This window comes from Macrotis lagotis, chromosome 1, assembly GCF_037893015.1.
Source record: "Macrotis lagotis isolate mMagLag1 chromosome 1, bilby.v1.9.chrom.fasta, whole genome shotgun sequence".
NCBI classification, from domain to species: Eukaryota; Metazoa; Chordata; class Mammalia; order Peramelemorphia; family Peramelidae; genus Macrotis; species Macrotis lagotis.
In genome coordinates, this window is record NC_133658.1 from 453,378,404 (window position 1) to 453,393,619 (window position 15,216).

Sequence of the window (15,216 nt, forward strand, 5' to 3'; positions counted from 1 at the left end):
GACTTGCTTATAGTCATTGAACCAGTTTCAAATTTATCTATCTTGCATCTTAACTTCAATATCTTCTTTCCCAAGGGAGAAAAGGAGGAGAGTAAATTAGGATGTCTAAAAGTGATCAGAAGGCTGGTAATATAATTTTTTGGCCTGAATATTTGTTCAAATGTCAGATATTTTCCAGTACAGGGGTATTAGATTCATAGTCTGGGGACACTTACAGTCAGCAAAACTCTTCAATCCAGCCAGAATTATATTTAAATTTAATTGGGACATGTTTAACAAAATAAATAGAAATACAACATAGATAATGTTAATTTGTAGCTTTCTAAAGTGATATGTGGCCATCAGGAATCTGTTTCTATTTTCGTTTGATGCTACTACTTTTGAACAGTTCATTTGACTTTTGAGTAACTGATCTCAACTCCCTATTTCTGTTTCAGAAGAAGGTTATGTTGGAGAGGGCAGCAATGAATATTCCAGTTCTATAAATCTTCAGTTTGGTTATAGCCTATACTTGGAACATTTTCTTCACATAGTTAAACATCTCTTTCTCTCTCCCCTCAGTCCTAATTCCAGTTCCAGGAGTACAGAGTATTCTTATTGGTCCACCTGGGAAGATACAAAGATAAATGTCATAAACCTCTTGAAACTTATAGTCTAATGAAAAATGTCACATATACACATCTATCTCTAATGTGAAGAGAGATTGGACTTATAAATAATTTCATTGGCATAAGGGACTCTTATGTGAGGGAAATGCAGATTGTCTGCTTCTCTGGTACTTTATAGTTTCTTTGAGAATTTCCTAAGGTAGGGAGAGATTAGGGGCAGATGGATGACCCCATGGATAGAGTGTCAGGCCAAGAATCAGGAAGATCTGAGTCTGAATCACACTTCAGACACATCCTAACTTTATGACCCTAGACAAGTTACTTAATTTTTTGTTGTCATTGGAGGCAGCTAGTGGCAGCACTGGCCTGAAGTCAGAAAGTTGTTTCAATCCATTTCTTCATAACCCTGCTAGGGTTTTCTTGCCAGAAAGAGTTGAATAGGGAGCCATGATGGCAGCAAGAGAAGAGACTCCCTTAGGTGCTCTCTCCAAAATATTTCAAAAACCTTAAAATTATGACTAACTAAATTATTGAGAGACAGAACCCACAGAAAGATCCAGTGAGGCAATTCTCCAGTCCAAGGTAACTTGGTAAATAGTGGGAAGACTCTGTTCCATGGGATTGAAGGAGTGGCACTGTGCCTGAGCAAAGGAACTTCAGCTTCCCTGGAACAGCCCCAGGACACCTGGGAGTATCAACTTCCAGCAGCAGAAGCAGTTCCCTGACCTGAACCCTAGGGAACACCAGGCACAACTTGGAAGATCAGCAGGGAGACCTCTATGAGCATGAAGCCCAGGCCCTCAATATGGCTGTGGCACTCAGTGCAGCCCAGATCCCAGGAAACAGAAGCAGGCCTGTGGAGCCACCTGACTGTTCAGCACATGGAAGGTAAGGCAATGAAGGGAGATTACAGAGGTCTGTCCTCTGTCCCTGGAACAGGACTCTGGGACTTGACCACATTCAGACCGTGGTCACAGTCTAGGCCCCCCATAGAACAAGGACTCCCCCCCATGCCTCTGGGGTAGAGGGGTGAACTTATGGTCATTCACAGAACAGGAAAGCAGTCAGAGACTCACCCAATGAGGTCCTTGTGGGGGTGTGTCCCAATAATACTCAAAAGCTCAGGAAGCACCCCAAAACCAGGCACAGGCTGGGGAAATGAATAAATAGAAAAAAAGGAACCTGACCATAGATAATTACTTTGGTCCCATGAAAGACCAAATAACACAATCAAAAGATGAGAAAGTCCAAGTTTATGCATCTAAAGACTCTAGGAATTATAGAAGTTGGGCTCAGGCTATGACAGAGCTCAAAAAAAGATTTTGAAAATCAAATAAGGGAGACAGAAGAAAAACTGGGAAAAGAAATGAGAGAGAAAGATGCAGGAAAAACATGAAAATGAAGTGGGAGATCCAAAAAAGTGCTGAAGAAAATTACGTGTTAAAAACCAGCTTTGGTCAAATGGACAAAACTGTTCAAAAAGTTATTGCTTTATTGCTTTAAAAAGTAGAATTGGCCAGATGGAAAAGGAGATAAGAAAGCTTTCTGAAGGAAAACAAATCCTTCAGATATAGAATGGAGCTAAAGGAAGCTGATGACTTTGTGAGAACTCAAGACACAATAATTCAGCAACAAAAGAATGAAAAATTGGAAAAAAATATGAAATATCTCATTAAAAGCAATTGATCTGGAGAACAGTCCCAGAAAATATAATTTAAAAATTATTGGGTTACCTGAAAGCCATGATCAGGAAAAGGGTCTTGATCTCATTTTTAAAGAATTTCTACAGGAAAATTGCCCTGATATCTTAGAAAGAGGTCAAAATAGAAATTGAGAAAATCCATCAATCTCCCCCAGAAAGAGGAAAAAAAAACAACCCCCAAGTTCCAGAACTCCTCAGTCAAAGAGAAAGTATTACTAGCAGCCAGAAGGACACAATTCAAATAACATGGAGTTGCAGTCAGGATCACTCAGGACTTAGCTGTATCCACATTAAGGGTTCTTAGGGATTGGAATATAATATTCCAAAAGGCAAAAGAGTTTGGAATGCAACTAAGAATCAACTACCCAGCAAAGCTGAACTTCCTCTTCCAGGGGAAAAGATGGACTTTCAATGAAACAAGGCAATTTCAAATGTTCCTGTTGAAACAACCAGAGCTGAACAGAAAGTTTGACCTTTGAGTACAGGACTCAGGTGAAGCATAGAGAGGGTGGATGAGAAGGGTAAATTATGAGAGACTTAATGACTGATGAACTGCATGTATTCCTGCATGGGAAGATGGTACTGATAATACACATAGGAGACTTCCCATTTATTAGAGCAATTAGAAGGAGCACATGTAGACAAGGCACAGGAGAGAGCTGAATTTGAAGATGTAATATATTGTAAAACTGGAGTCAATCAGTGAAAGGGAAATGTACTGGGAGTAAGGGAAAGGAGAGGTAGAATAGTCTAAGATATTTCATGTAGCTTTTACAATGGTATGGAAGGGAGGAAGGTCAGGGGGAATGAGGGAGCCTTCATTCTCATTGAAAATGGGCCCTGGAGTCAGGAGTACTTGGGTTCAAATCCAGTCTCAGACACTTAATAATTACCTAGCTGTGTGGCCTTGGGCAAGGCACTTAACCCCATTTGCCTTGCAAAAACCTAAAAAAAAAAACAAAAAGGAAAATGTCTCAGGGAGGAAAGAGCATACACATTCCATAGGGTATAGGCATCTAGAAGAAAAAAGAGAGAAGGGAGACAGGGGGAGAGGAGGGGAGGATGTGGATGATAGAGGAAAGGGTAGGTCATAGGAGAGGACAGTCAGATATAACACATTTTCCTTTTTTTTACTTTTTGCAAGGTGCTGGGATTGGGTGGTCTGTCCAGGACCACTGGACCAGGTGGTTGCTGGGTCTCTGGGGTGGGATGTGGGCTTGGGACCTCTTGGACCCTGAACCAGTGCTCTGTCTACTATGCCACTAGGCTGCCCCACAGCACATTTTTGAACAGGAACAGTGAAAGGAGAGAGAAAATATAATAGATGGTAGTAGGGAAGAATGGATGGAGGGAATTACAATCATCAACAGCCACTGTGGAAAAATATGGAAGAAACGTCTATGATGGACTTATGATAAAGAAAGTGACCCACCCAAGACAGAGCTGATGGTATCAGAACATAGACTGAAGCACATTTTTTTTCTCTTTCTTTTACTTTATTTCTCATGAGGTTTCATATTTTTGTGGGGGAGGGGGTATTATGTTTACTCTCAAACGAGAATATTTTAGTAATGTGTAAATAAAGGGGAAAAAGAGTGAAATAGTTGCCATTTTCTTTAGAAACATCTGTTTCATATATTCACTAGCTATGTGACTCTGTAAGAGTCATTTCACCTCTGTTTGCTTCAGTTTCTTGATCTGTAAAATGGGCTGGGGAATGAAATGGCAAACCACTCCAGTATCTTTGATCCAGAGTGTCAGACTCAAATGAAAAAGGCTAAATAACTACCGCAACAAATGAGACATGGGTGGAGGCTAGTGAATGGTCTAGGACAGGTTGTCTGGAGCATAGTATAGATAGAGGGAAAGTAGTTTAACACGTTTCACAAGGCAGGATGAGGAGAGATATTGAGGGGCATTGAACCAAATATTTGTTGAAATGAATTTTGCTGATGATTTTACTTATTCAAAGAATTACAATTATAGCAGCTCATATTCTTTAAAGTTTGGCATTTTTTCATAACCTTTCCTCACTATGACTCTAGGACATGAGAGCAGTTTCGTATAATCTTCAAATAGTTACTGAGGAAATGGGACACTAGAGGGCAGTGAGATCACGTATATAAAACTATGTATTATGTTTTTTAGGAATATTTAAGTTTGTTGATTTATTGGAAATGTGATGATGGTTCTTTTTCTCCCACAAAAAAACTTCCAAATTTAATTGTATCATCTGCCTACCTGCCTACCTAATCCTCCTACTTCTACTCAAAGAGGCCCTGTTGGCCAAGAGAGTGCTGCAGTCATTGAACCTGACTTAAAATGTTTGACCTGTGATCCACAACCATGGAAGCTTTGAACAATCACTTTCTTTCTTTGGATCTCAGTTTTCTTATCCATAAAATGAGGGGATTGGAATTGATCATGTCTAAATTTCATTTTATCTTTAAATTATATAATATTTGTTAACTTTAATTTTTAGATTAGGTAAAATATTAGCCTTAGTTTTACAAAATGGCAAATATGTTTTATAACATATTTATTGCAAAATGTGACATCACAGAGATAGAAACAGGATTCTATATTTGCTTCTTCAGTATGTAACAGGTCTTTAATTTGAATTAATTTCCGCTTAATTCAATTCAGCAAGTATTTATCAATTTCCTATATTTCTGAGACTTACAAAGACAAAACACATACCAATTCCTATCACCAAAGAATGCATAGTCTACTGAGGAAATACAAAACAAAAAGACAATAGACTTTAAAATAGCAATACAAAGTTATTTCTGGAGGGATGACATTTCTGCAGAAGACATATCCCCTGAGGTAGAAAAAATGAGGAAATATATTCCAAGTAAGATGAAAGGCTACCTTGATCCAAGTTAAAAAAAAATCTGAATAGATTGGAGTCAAACACATATCCTTATGGCCCTCCACTAGATACATCCTTCCAAGCTAACATTAAGCCATTAATAGCTATTCTTTGGTTTTAGTTGTTAAACTTGGTTGGAAAGTGGGAAAACCCCTACTGAGAGGACACATTTTTATTTATTTTTTTCCTTCCTTCCTTTCCCAACCTAGACTGTCCCAGAATCCATTAGGGGATAACAGAGGAAAAAACTGTTACCACTGAGGGTACCACCTGTTTTTTTCCTTCCTCTTTCTTTTTCTTTGAACCCCAAACTGACCTAGAAGCTGTGGAAATGCCGAGGAAGCTTTGCCTTCTAATTTTGCTTTAGCCCTCATCATCTATCCTCCCTCCATGTCCTATATTTTCCTGACATTGTCATATTAACTACTCAAATAACCTAAAGCTATGTGGGCCTTATCATCTGCCCTATCACAGAACCCTTAGGTCTTTTAGGCCTTTTCATCTGTTTTGAAAAAGTGTGCTCTGCCCCCATTTGAGGGTAAACTACCTGAGATTAGAGACTTTTCTAGGTTTTTCTATTGGTTGCCCTAAAATTTAGCAAAATGCTTGTCAATTATAAGAACTTAATAAATATTCATTTATTCATTCATCCACTCCTACCAAAGTATTTTCTAATCTAAATCTCTCTACCTTGGCTGTAAGTCCAAAAGCTATTCTTTTAAATAGCTATCATTCACATATAATTTAAAGGTTTTAAAAGTGATTTACAAATAGTTTATCATTTGATCCTCTCAACAATCCTGAGAGTTAGTTGCTATTGTTAAACCCATTTGATGGATGAAGTTATTGAGACTAATGACTTGTCCAGAGTTACAAAGAGTATATGAGGCAGAATTTAAACTTGGATCTTAACAGTCACCCCACTGCCTTTCATAGGACAAGACTCTCTGTGTGCATGATATTTTTATCTGAATCTGAGTCTCAATTTCCTCCTCTGAAATCAATAACGAATTCATCTAGCTGAATGGACAGCCAGTCACAGTAGCACAATGCCTGAAAAGCTATGTTAACAGTTTATTGTGAGAAATTGGGCAGTCACTGGTGGTCATTGTTCAACAATTCAATTTAATCTAGCCAGTTAACTATTAAGCTCATTTTGTGAGCCTAAAATGCTGGGCTTTGGGGGAACACAAAGAAAAAATAAAATAAAATGATCCTTTACCTCAAATAATTTGCACTTTATCGCGAGCAAACAAGAAATTCACATGAAAGTAAATGCAGAATAGATATAAAGTAATTTATGCAAATATACTCAGTGAGTTAACTTCCCAGGGATAGAAGGGATTATAAAGATGAAGCCTCACATTCATCATTTCCTCCATTTAGATCTTCTGACTGGTGTGCAGAGCCATGAGCTCCAAAATCTCCATTGAAGAAGGGAGGCTCAACAGTTTTCTTCCCAATTCCCATCAGTTTAATCATTTTTAGACTTCCTTTGCCTTCATGCCTCCATTCTAGGTTCCTTCTCTCCCCCCTCAGTTCCCCTCATTAGATTGCAGGCTCCTTAAGAGTAGATTCTAGGGGTCAGCTAGGTGGCATAGTGTATAAAGCACTGGCCCTGGAGTCAGGAGTATCTGGGTTAAAATCCAGTCTCAGACACTTAATAATTACCTAGCTGTGTGGCCTTGGGCAAGCCACTTAACCTCGTTTGCCTTGCAAAAAAAAAACCTAAAAAAAAGAGTAGGTTCTATCTTCTTACCTGTATTTATATAAGTATGCTTAGCACTAAGTTTGGCAAATTGTAGGTGCTTAATAAATATTGATTGATTGCTTGCTTGACCAACTAGATGGGATTAGTGAGAATGACCTGATGATAGCAAAGAAATTCAACCTGTGTTCATTCATAGCTTCCTTACTCATTTATGGGCATATTCAGAGATGACTCTGGACTCAATATATTAAATTGGTATAATTGTAAAGGATCCTTGCTCCCAATTATGAACATCAATAGAAGCTACACATTTCCAATCTTGGCTTTAACCTTTCTTTCTGCCCAGAATCTGGCTAATTCTGGGCAGGGCTGACTGTGTTCATTGTGGGGTGGGCAATTTTGTTTCATGTTTCAGATATGAACCCAGCATCCCAGAGAGGCTATTAGACAGGTAGAGCACATAGAGCTTCAATATTATTTGCTCACTAGATGAATTTATATATTATCAACAAGCCTAATAAATGAATCTCCTTACTGAGACTCAGTTTCCTCATCTGCATAAAATAGTTATTTGCTTCACAAGGTTGTAGTAAGAATCAAGTGAAATAAACTATCACCTTGTAAGCCTTAAAGTTCTATATAAATGAGGTCCATAATTACTAATAATAGTACTACTTTAAAATGCCAGATTAAATTGAAGAAATTATTCCCCATTCCTTGTTCTATTTATTTTGATAAAACAGAGAAGTGACTGAATTCTAAACAACAATGAATAATGATAGATGACATTTTCAACAATAAGAAAAATTATCTTTTTAAATTTAGCTCTTACAATTATATGCTAGCTTGATTTTGAACTGCTTTGCTAATGAAGATCTAAAATGAGTACTAATGAAAAGATGTATATGTCAGCTGGACAGAACAACTTAAGCAATCAGCACGCGTAAGCCTGGATTCAAAAACCACAGGGTCAGTCTGACCTTAACTAGAAAAAGAGAACTGATCACTTTGGAAGGGAATGAAAATCAAAGAGCATTCATTCCCATTTATTATTGTCTTTTATTCCTTAGTATGCTGGCAACCCAAAGAAGGCTACTGAGACCCGACCGAGGTCTCCTGTGTGTACTGCTGGCAGTTGGGGACAGAGTACCTGTTCTAGTGCTGCTGCCTCCTCCACCTCCTCCACCTCCTCCTCCTCCTTCACCTCCTCCTCTTCCTTGTCCTCTTCCTGTTCCTATTTCTCACTGCCTTCTTATGTCCCTGTCTCATTAGTGTGTTAATATCTCTATGTAACAAAGTATCTAGCTCCTGAGAATCTCTATGATGAATTGGGAAAATATGAGTTCCAGAGTCAAGAAAATGCTGGCCTTTATGATCTGAAAACAGGATGGTAGGTGTATGATGGGATCTTCTTATTTGTTTTTTGGGACTCAAACCCCTCATCGAGCCAGAGCTATCCCTCCATCAGTGCAGACTGTGGAACAGTTTATTTCCAGATTTAAATTTTCTATCTATAGATGATAAAAATATTTTTAAGCAAGAGATCAATCTTCTCAATGTACTTATTTCTATTCCTGCAGATGCTAAAAGATGATATTTTCTCTATAAGTGGTATAGGTGGAGAGAGAAATAAAATTAGTCTTAGGATTTGCCTTTAGTACCTGCAGCAAGGAATTCCATGTATATAAGACACATGTTCAAAGAAGCCATGATTATATTATGAATATTTCACTGGATTTGAAGTTGGAGAGAATTTGCAGATCTAGAGGAAGTCATTTCCTCTCTCTGAGATTTCTCTATAAAATGTGGATATGGTGAGGTAGAATGGAGCCACTAGATCGCATTCAGATCTAGATATGATGCTATTACACAGGAATAGATATTCATCCTTATTTTTAGGAAGTCCTACCTTCAGGTTGAAGTCCTACTTCCAATACATACTGTATATATAACTCCAGGCAAATTATTTAATGTCTCAGTACCATAGATACTTCTCTAGGACCATAATTGTGAGAAAATTTTGATTTACATTAGTAGAGGGAGTTTTATAATTTAGAAATTTCCTCTGGTAGCTTTGATTGACTCAAAAGTTCTTTAAGAGCCAACTTTCCACATTATACATGTCAAAACTAATTCCGCATTATTTCTTTAAGAGAGGCATTGTGTTTAGAATGTAGGTGATGATTGTCCTATGGCACTTCACTCTGATCAGGACACATCTGAATTATTGTGTTCAATTCAGACCCCATATTTTAGGAAGGATAATAGCAAGTTGAATGTGCGTGTATTTTTATATGTTCAAGGGGAAAATCAATCTGATTTACCAGGTAGTTTAAGAAAATTAGTTCTCTTACATTATTAGTATAGTTTCAAGCAGCTGTAAATATTATCATAAGTGAAAATGATTCTGCTTTAATAATAGTTTCTCATTGGCATAATTTTGGCAAGTTATTCCAAAGAATTAAAAGTATTAAACATAAGTAGGTTAAATATTCAATTTGTAAAAAATGTTTCCATTTGAAAGAAAATGTTGTTGTCAATGGAATAAAAATAAACCAGACTAATCTTTTCTGAAATTCTCAATTATTTTGCTCATTTGTATCTGACTCTTCATGACCTCATGGACTAAAACATGCCCAAATCATTAATGAGGTTTTAGGTAGAGATCTTGAAAAGTTTTGCTATTTTCTTTTCCTGTGGATTAAGGTAAACAGAAATCAAGTGACTTGCCTAGGGTCACACAGCTAGTAAATGTTTTAGGTCAAATTTGAACTCAGATCTTGATTCCTGATTCTCTTCACTGAGTCATCTGGCTGCCTGACTAGACACTTAATAAATATTGGTTAATTGATGTATTAATTACAATTTAATGGGGGGGAAGATGATTCACAAAAGTAAGCCTAAAATCTAGGACAGAAGGTAAAAAGAAAGAGGCTGGTATGTATGAGGGTGTGGGGCAGGGGTAGAGGAGAGAGTGAGGTGAGAGGTGAGCAGAGAATAATGGAGAAGATCAAAGAAGTCCAAAGGAGTACAGCAAGGTGGGAAATGAAGAGGGATAGTTGAATAATAATAACTCAGAAAATTAAGGTAAATACTTGTGTCTAGTATATTATGTAATATTTCTGGGGAACCATTAGGTGGAGTGGATAGTTCAGAATATAAAATATGGCTTGTTATTAGTGAAGGGCAGAACACCTAAGCATAATTCAGTTCTGAATTATTAGTAGTCTAAGAAAGAAAGAGAGTCAATATGCAACAGCATGAGAAAGAGGCTAAGTAAGGTTAATGAGAATATTTCCTCAAGATGAAGGAAGGGTGACATAGGACAAAGATAACTGTGTCCTTGAACAGACACAAAAAAATCAAGAAGAGAAAAAAAGTAGAATCCTTTATCCCCTCTACATTGGAGATTATTCCAATTTATATAATTACTTATAATTACAATAGATGGCTTTTTTACTTAAATATTTTAAAAGTTTTTATATACATTATTCCATTTGATCCTCATAGACTTATGCAATAGGGCACCATTATCTCCATTCTATAAATGAGGAAATCTAGATATTAAAGGACATAACTAGTAAGTGTAAGAGGTGGGGTACAAATCTGAATTTCCTCTGATTTCAAATCCAATGCTCATTCCATATAGGTAGATCACATTATATGAGGCATTAGGAAAATATCTACAATTCAATTAAATTCATTTGAACAACAACAAAATTAAACATTTGCTCTAAATGAGTTGTGGTTTCATACAAAAACTTCTTAACTATCCTGATTTCCCTAAGACAAGGAGCTGACTAAGGCATCTACCTCCACTCATTTAACTCCAAAGACTCTGTATTATCTCTAGGTTGAAATATATATTCTAGGGGTCAACTAGGTGGTGCAGTGGATAGAGTACTGGCCCTGAAGTCAAGAGTGCCTGAGTTCAGCTCTGGCCTCAGACACTTAATAATTGTCTACCTAGGTGACCTTGGGCAAGTCACTTAACTCCAATGCCTTAAATAAATATGTAAATAAAATAATATAAACTGTCATTTTAAGTTTTTTATAGCTTTCTCCTATATTTAATGAAAATAATAAAAATGATGCTTGTCCTTCATTTTCTAAGAATACATAGCATTAGTTTAAGTGATTCCATGACAAGCAATGAATTGGATTTGAGTGAGGAGGTGTTATGCTAAATCACAGTCTTACTTTCTTCTCTGGAGTCATCTGGGTCCAGTAGCCAGTTATGAACCAGGACACTGGAGGTGGTCCTTGATGCCAGTCAATTATGGTTAAATGACTTAAATAAGGTCACACAACTCATTAGAGTCAAGTCTCTGAGGCTGGATTTGAACATACACCCTCCTGACTCCAAGGTCACTGTTCTATCCACTGTGCCACCTAGCTACCCTCTATACTACATTTTCAAACTTATGACTTATTCAGTCTTTCCATCCTAGTTATTCATTATTCACCTCTATCTACTCTATGATCTAATAATTTTGAAATTCCTGTTGTTCATTATGCATGATGCTTTCTCTCCCATCTTCGTGCCTTTCACTGACTATTGCCTCTGCCTGAAATGTTCACAGTACTAACATCTGTCTTTTCATATACCTGGTGCTATTGCAAATTCATTTCAAGGGCCACTTATTGTATGAGGCCTTTCTTGATCCCTGGTCCCTTCCCCAGATTACTTTGTGTCTGCTTTGTATGTGTTTTACATATACTTATTTATGCAATATTCTCTCTCATATTAGAATGCAATTTCCTTGAAAGCAGTATTTTTTTTGTTTTGTCATTGTATCTTCAGCATCTAAAACTACTTAGTACATAATAGAAGTTAAATATATACTTATTGATTGATTGACTTTTGTCAAGAGAGGCTTTTTAATCCTATTTTGGTAAGAAATTCTTTTAACTTTTCTGAAACTTTGAAATGGTAATAGGTCCACAGTCAACAAACATTTATTAGGTACTTATTTATTTTAGAATGTTTATTTTTTATGATTCTATTTTTCTTAGTTAAACAAAAAAACAATTTTTAATTTTTTTATACTTTGAATTCCAAATTATCTTTCTTCCTCCCCATCAAACTGAGAATTCAAGCAATTTGATACAGGCTATAAATATAAAGTCTTGCAAAAAATGTCCATAATAGTCATATTGTGAAAGAAAACAGAATACTGCCTCATGTAAAAAGAAACCTCAAGAAAAATGAAGCTAAAAATAATCTGTATTCTGAAAGCTATCTGTTTTTTTCCCCTCTGGGATGGATAGCATACTTCATCATAGGTCCTTCCAATGTGTCTTGGGTCACTGTATTGCTGAGAAAAGATAAGCCATTTGCAACTGATCATTCTACAATATTGCTATTTGCTGAGCACACAGTACATTTCACCTTGTCTCAGCTTATTAAGTACTTATTAAGTGACAAACACTGTGTTAAGTTGTGAGGACCTAAAGGAAGGGAAAAAAATACAATTCCTGTTCTCCTGGAGCTCACAATCTAATGGAGGAGTCAACATGTAAACAACTATGTAATAATAATAATGTTTGTCCTTCATTTTCAAAGAAGGTCATGACAGCAAGGAGGTGATGCCATGACAGGCACATGAATTAGATTTGAATAAGGTGGTTCTGTACTAAGGCACAGTCTCACTTTCTTCTCTGGAGCCATCTGGGTCCAGTGGCCAGATATAAATCAGGATGACTAGAGACATCCCTGGATGTGGGGCAGTCAGGGTTAAGTGACTTGCCATGGTTGCATGTCAAATTCAATTGAAGTGCTTGTCATGGTAAACAGCGATGTACAAACAAACTGTATACCAGATAAAAAGGAGATAGTTACAGAGGAAAAACACAAAGGTTATGGAAGCCTAGGAAAACTTTCTTGAAGAAATTGGTGTTTTAGCTGGGACTTGAAGGAAGCCAGGGGAACCTGGAAAATGGGGATTAAGAGAGAGATAATTTTTGGTATGGTAGACTACAAGTTAAAATGCAAAATTTGGAGATGGAGTGTCTTATTTGTGGAATAGCAAGGAGGTCAGTGCCAGTGGAATGCAGATCACCTAGAGGAGAAAAAGGACAAAGAAGACTGCAAGGTTATCAAGGAGCCAGCATGTGAATGAGGGAAAGGACTTTGCTCTTGGGTCTCTTCCAATACCCTTGTATCAAGCTAGGGAGAAGGGCTTCTGCCAACTGCTCTCATCCTTATTCTCCCCAAGGAATTCAAATCAACTGTTGAATATGTGTCATATTTTACTATTGAGATTAACACAACTCTGCCCTTAGAGATTTGACAAATTAGAACATTTCTAGAGGAGTTAGATTAGATCAGGGTTTAATGGTGTAGACAGTTGAAATACATTCCCTGGAAGGAGACTAGAAATCACAGGGAAACTGGCTAAAGCCCACCCACCCTGTAAAGCATTCTATTAGATACATAATAGCCATTTGTGGTCCTTGACAAATAGTCATAAACATGCTTATCATTCAAAATATCTCCAGCAAAGTTTCCAAAACTTATACAGCCTGCCTGAGGTATCTGTTACTGCAAAATATGTTCCTGTGTCTCTGAAGTCCAAGGTCATATTTCTCACCTTTCACCATGTCTGGCTTTTTCTTACCCTTTTCCTAGGATAAATCAACACAAATGTCTTCCTTTAGCAAACTCAGTATGGATCATTTTCCTAAGGATATGTATGAAAACTATTCAAAAGCCAATGGTGAAAAGTAGGCTGAGAATACCCAATTTCCCATTTTCTGTAAGATAGATTAACAGAATCAAAGGATTTCAGAGTTGGGATGGACTTCAGTGACCAATGGACTTAGAAACATAACACTATTGCTATAGGGGGAGAGAACAATAGGTGGTAGTAGGAAGGAGATAAATTTAGATGGGATAAGGAAAAGCTTCCTAATCATTAGAGCTGTCAAAAAGTGGAATGTTCATCTGGTCTCAGACACTTAATAATTACCTAGCTGTGTGGCCTTGGGCAAGCCACTTAAACCCACTGCCTTGCAAAAAACCCTAAAAAGTGGAATGTTCTGCTTCAGGAGAACTTGCACCAGATCTGAAAAATATAGGTTTTGCTTAAAGACCTCTAGTGATGGGAAATATTCTATCTCCTGAAGCAGAACATTCCACTTTTAGACAGCTCTAACTATTAGGAAGCTTTGCCTTATCCCATCTAAATTTATCTCCTTCCTACTATCACCTATTGTTCCTAGTTTTTCTCTCAGGTACCCAGAAGAACAAGGATAATTTATTTTTTTTAATGTGACAAGCCGTCAAATACTCAAAGGCAGTTATCGTCAGCCTTTCCTCTTTGTCCTCTTCCTCTTTCTCCAGGTGACACATCATTTATTCCTGATTTTGAGATTGTGATTGTTTTTCTGTCTGCTTGGGAAAATGTTCACATTGGAGAAGTGTTGTTATATTCTTAACATCATCAGGATTCTTGGAATAAAGTGACTGGAAATTCCAGAGAGGAATTTAGATTAGGAAGCAAGGCAGGTCCTGAAATGCATACTGATTTTCCTATTCTATTCTCTGGCATCTGTAAAGATGTGACAGGGAATTCCCATCTGGATGTAAGCTTTGGTCTATTCCTGAATTTTTCTCTACAGTATTTTTACATCAGGAACCTGAGAACACATCTTTCTTTATAGACTGTGCATTGTCATCAGCACAACTACTGTTATGGTTAACCCTTTGCTGGCTTTTCTGCTCTGGACTTCGCACATACGCAAATATCTGTGTGTTCACAATGTATTACTAAGGGATTAGAAAAGTAAACCAGGCATAAACTCAATTGTCAAGGGACTCACAATTTAGTGCGGGGGGGGGGGGTTAACAATAACAACAAAGATGATAGTATAATTACAATTTTAGGAAAATGTAAACCCCTTAAACAGAAATAGCTGATTCATTTTTGTCTTTGTGACCCCTGAATTTATCACAATGTTTGACACATAGTAGCTATTAATGAATACTTGAGCCCTGAGCCTGAAAAGCTGGGGTGAGGAATAATAATAGTAATAATAATAATAATAAAAAACAGTTAATATTCAATAGAGCCTAATGTATGCCAAATAATGTGTATTGTTAGTTATTTCTCAGTTGTTACTCATTGTCACCTCATTGGAAGTTTTCTTTGCAAAAGAACTGCAGTAGCTTGACCTCTGCTTTTCCAACTTGTTTTACAGATAAGGAACAAAGGCAAACAGTGTTAAATAACTTGCTAAAAGTCACACAGCTAGTAAATGTATGAAACTAGATTTTAGTTCAAGAAAAGGAATCTTTCTGATTCTAGGAATGATACTC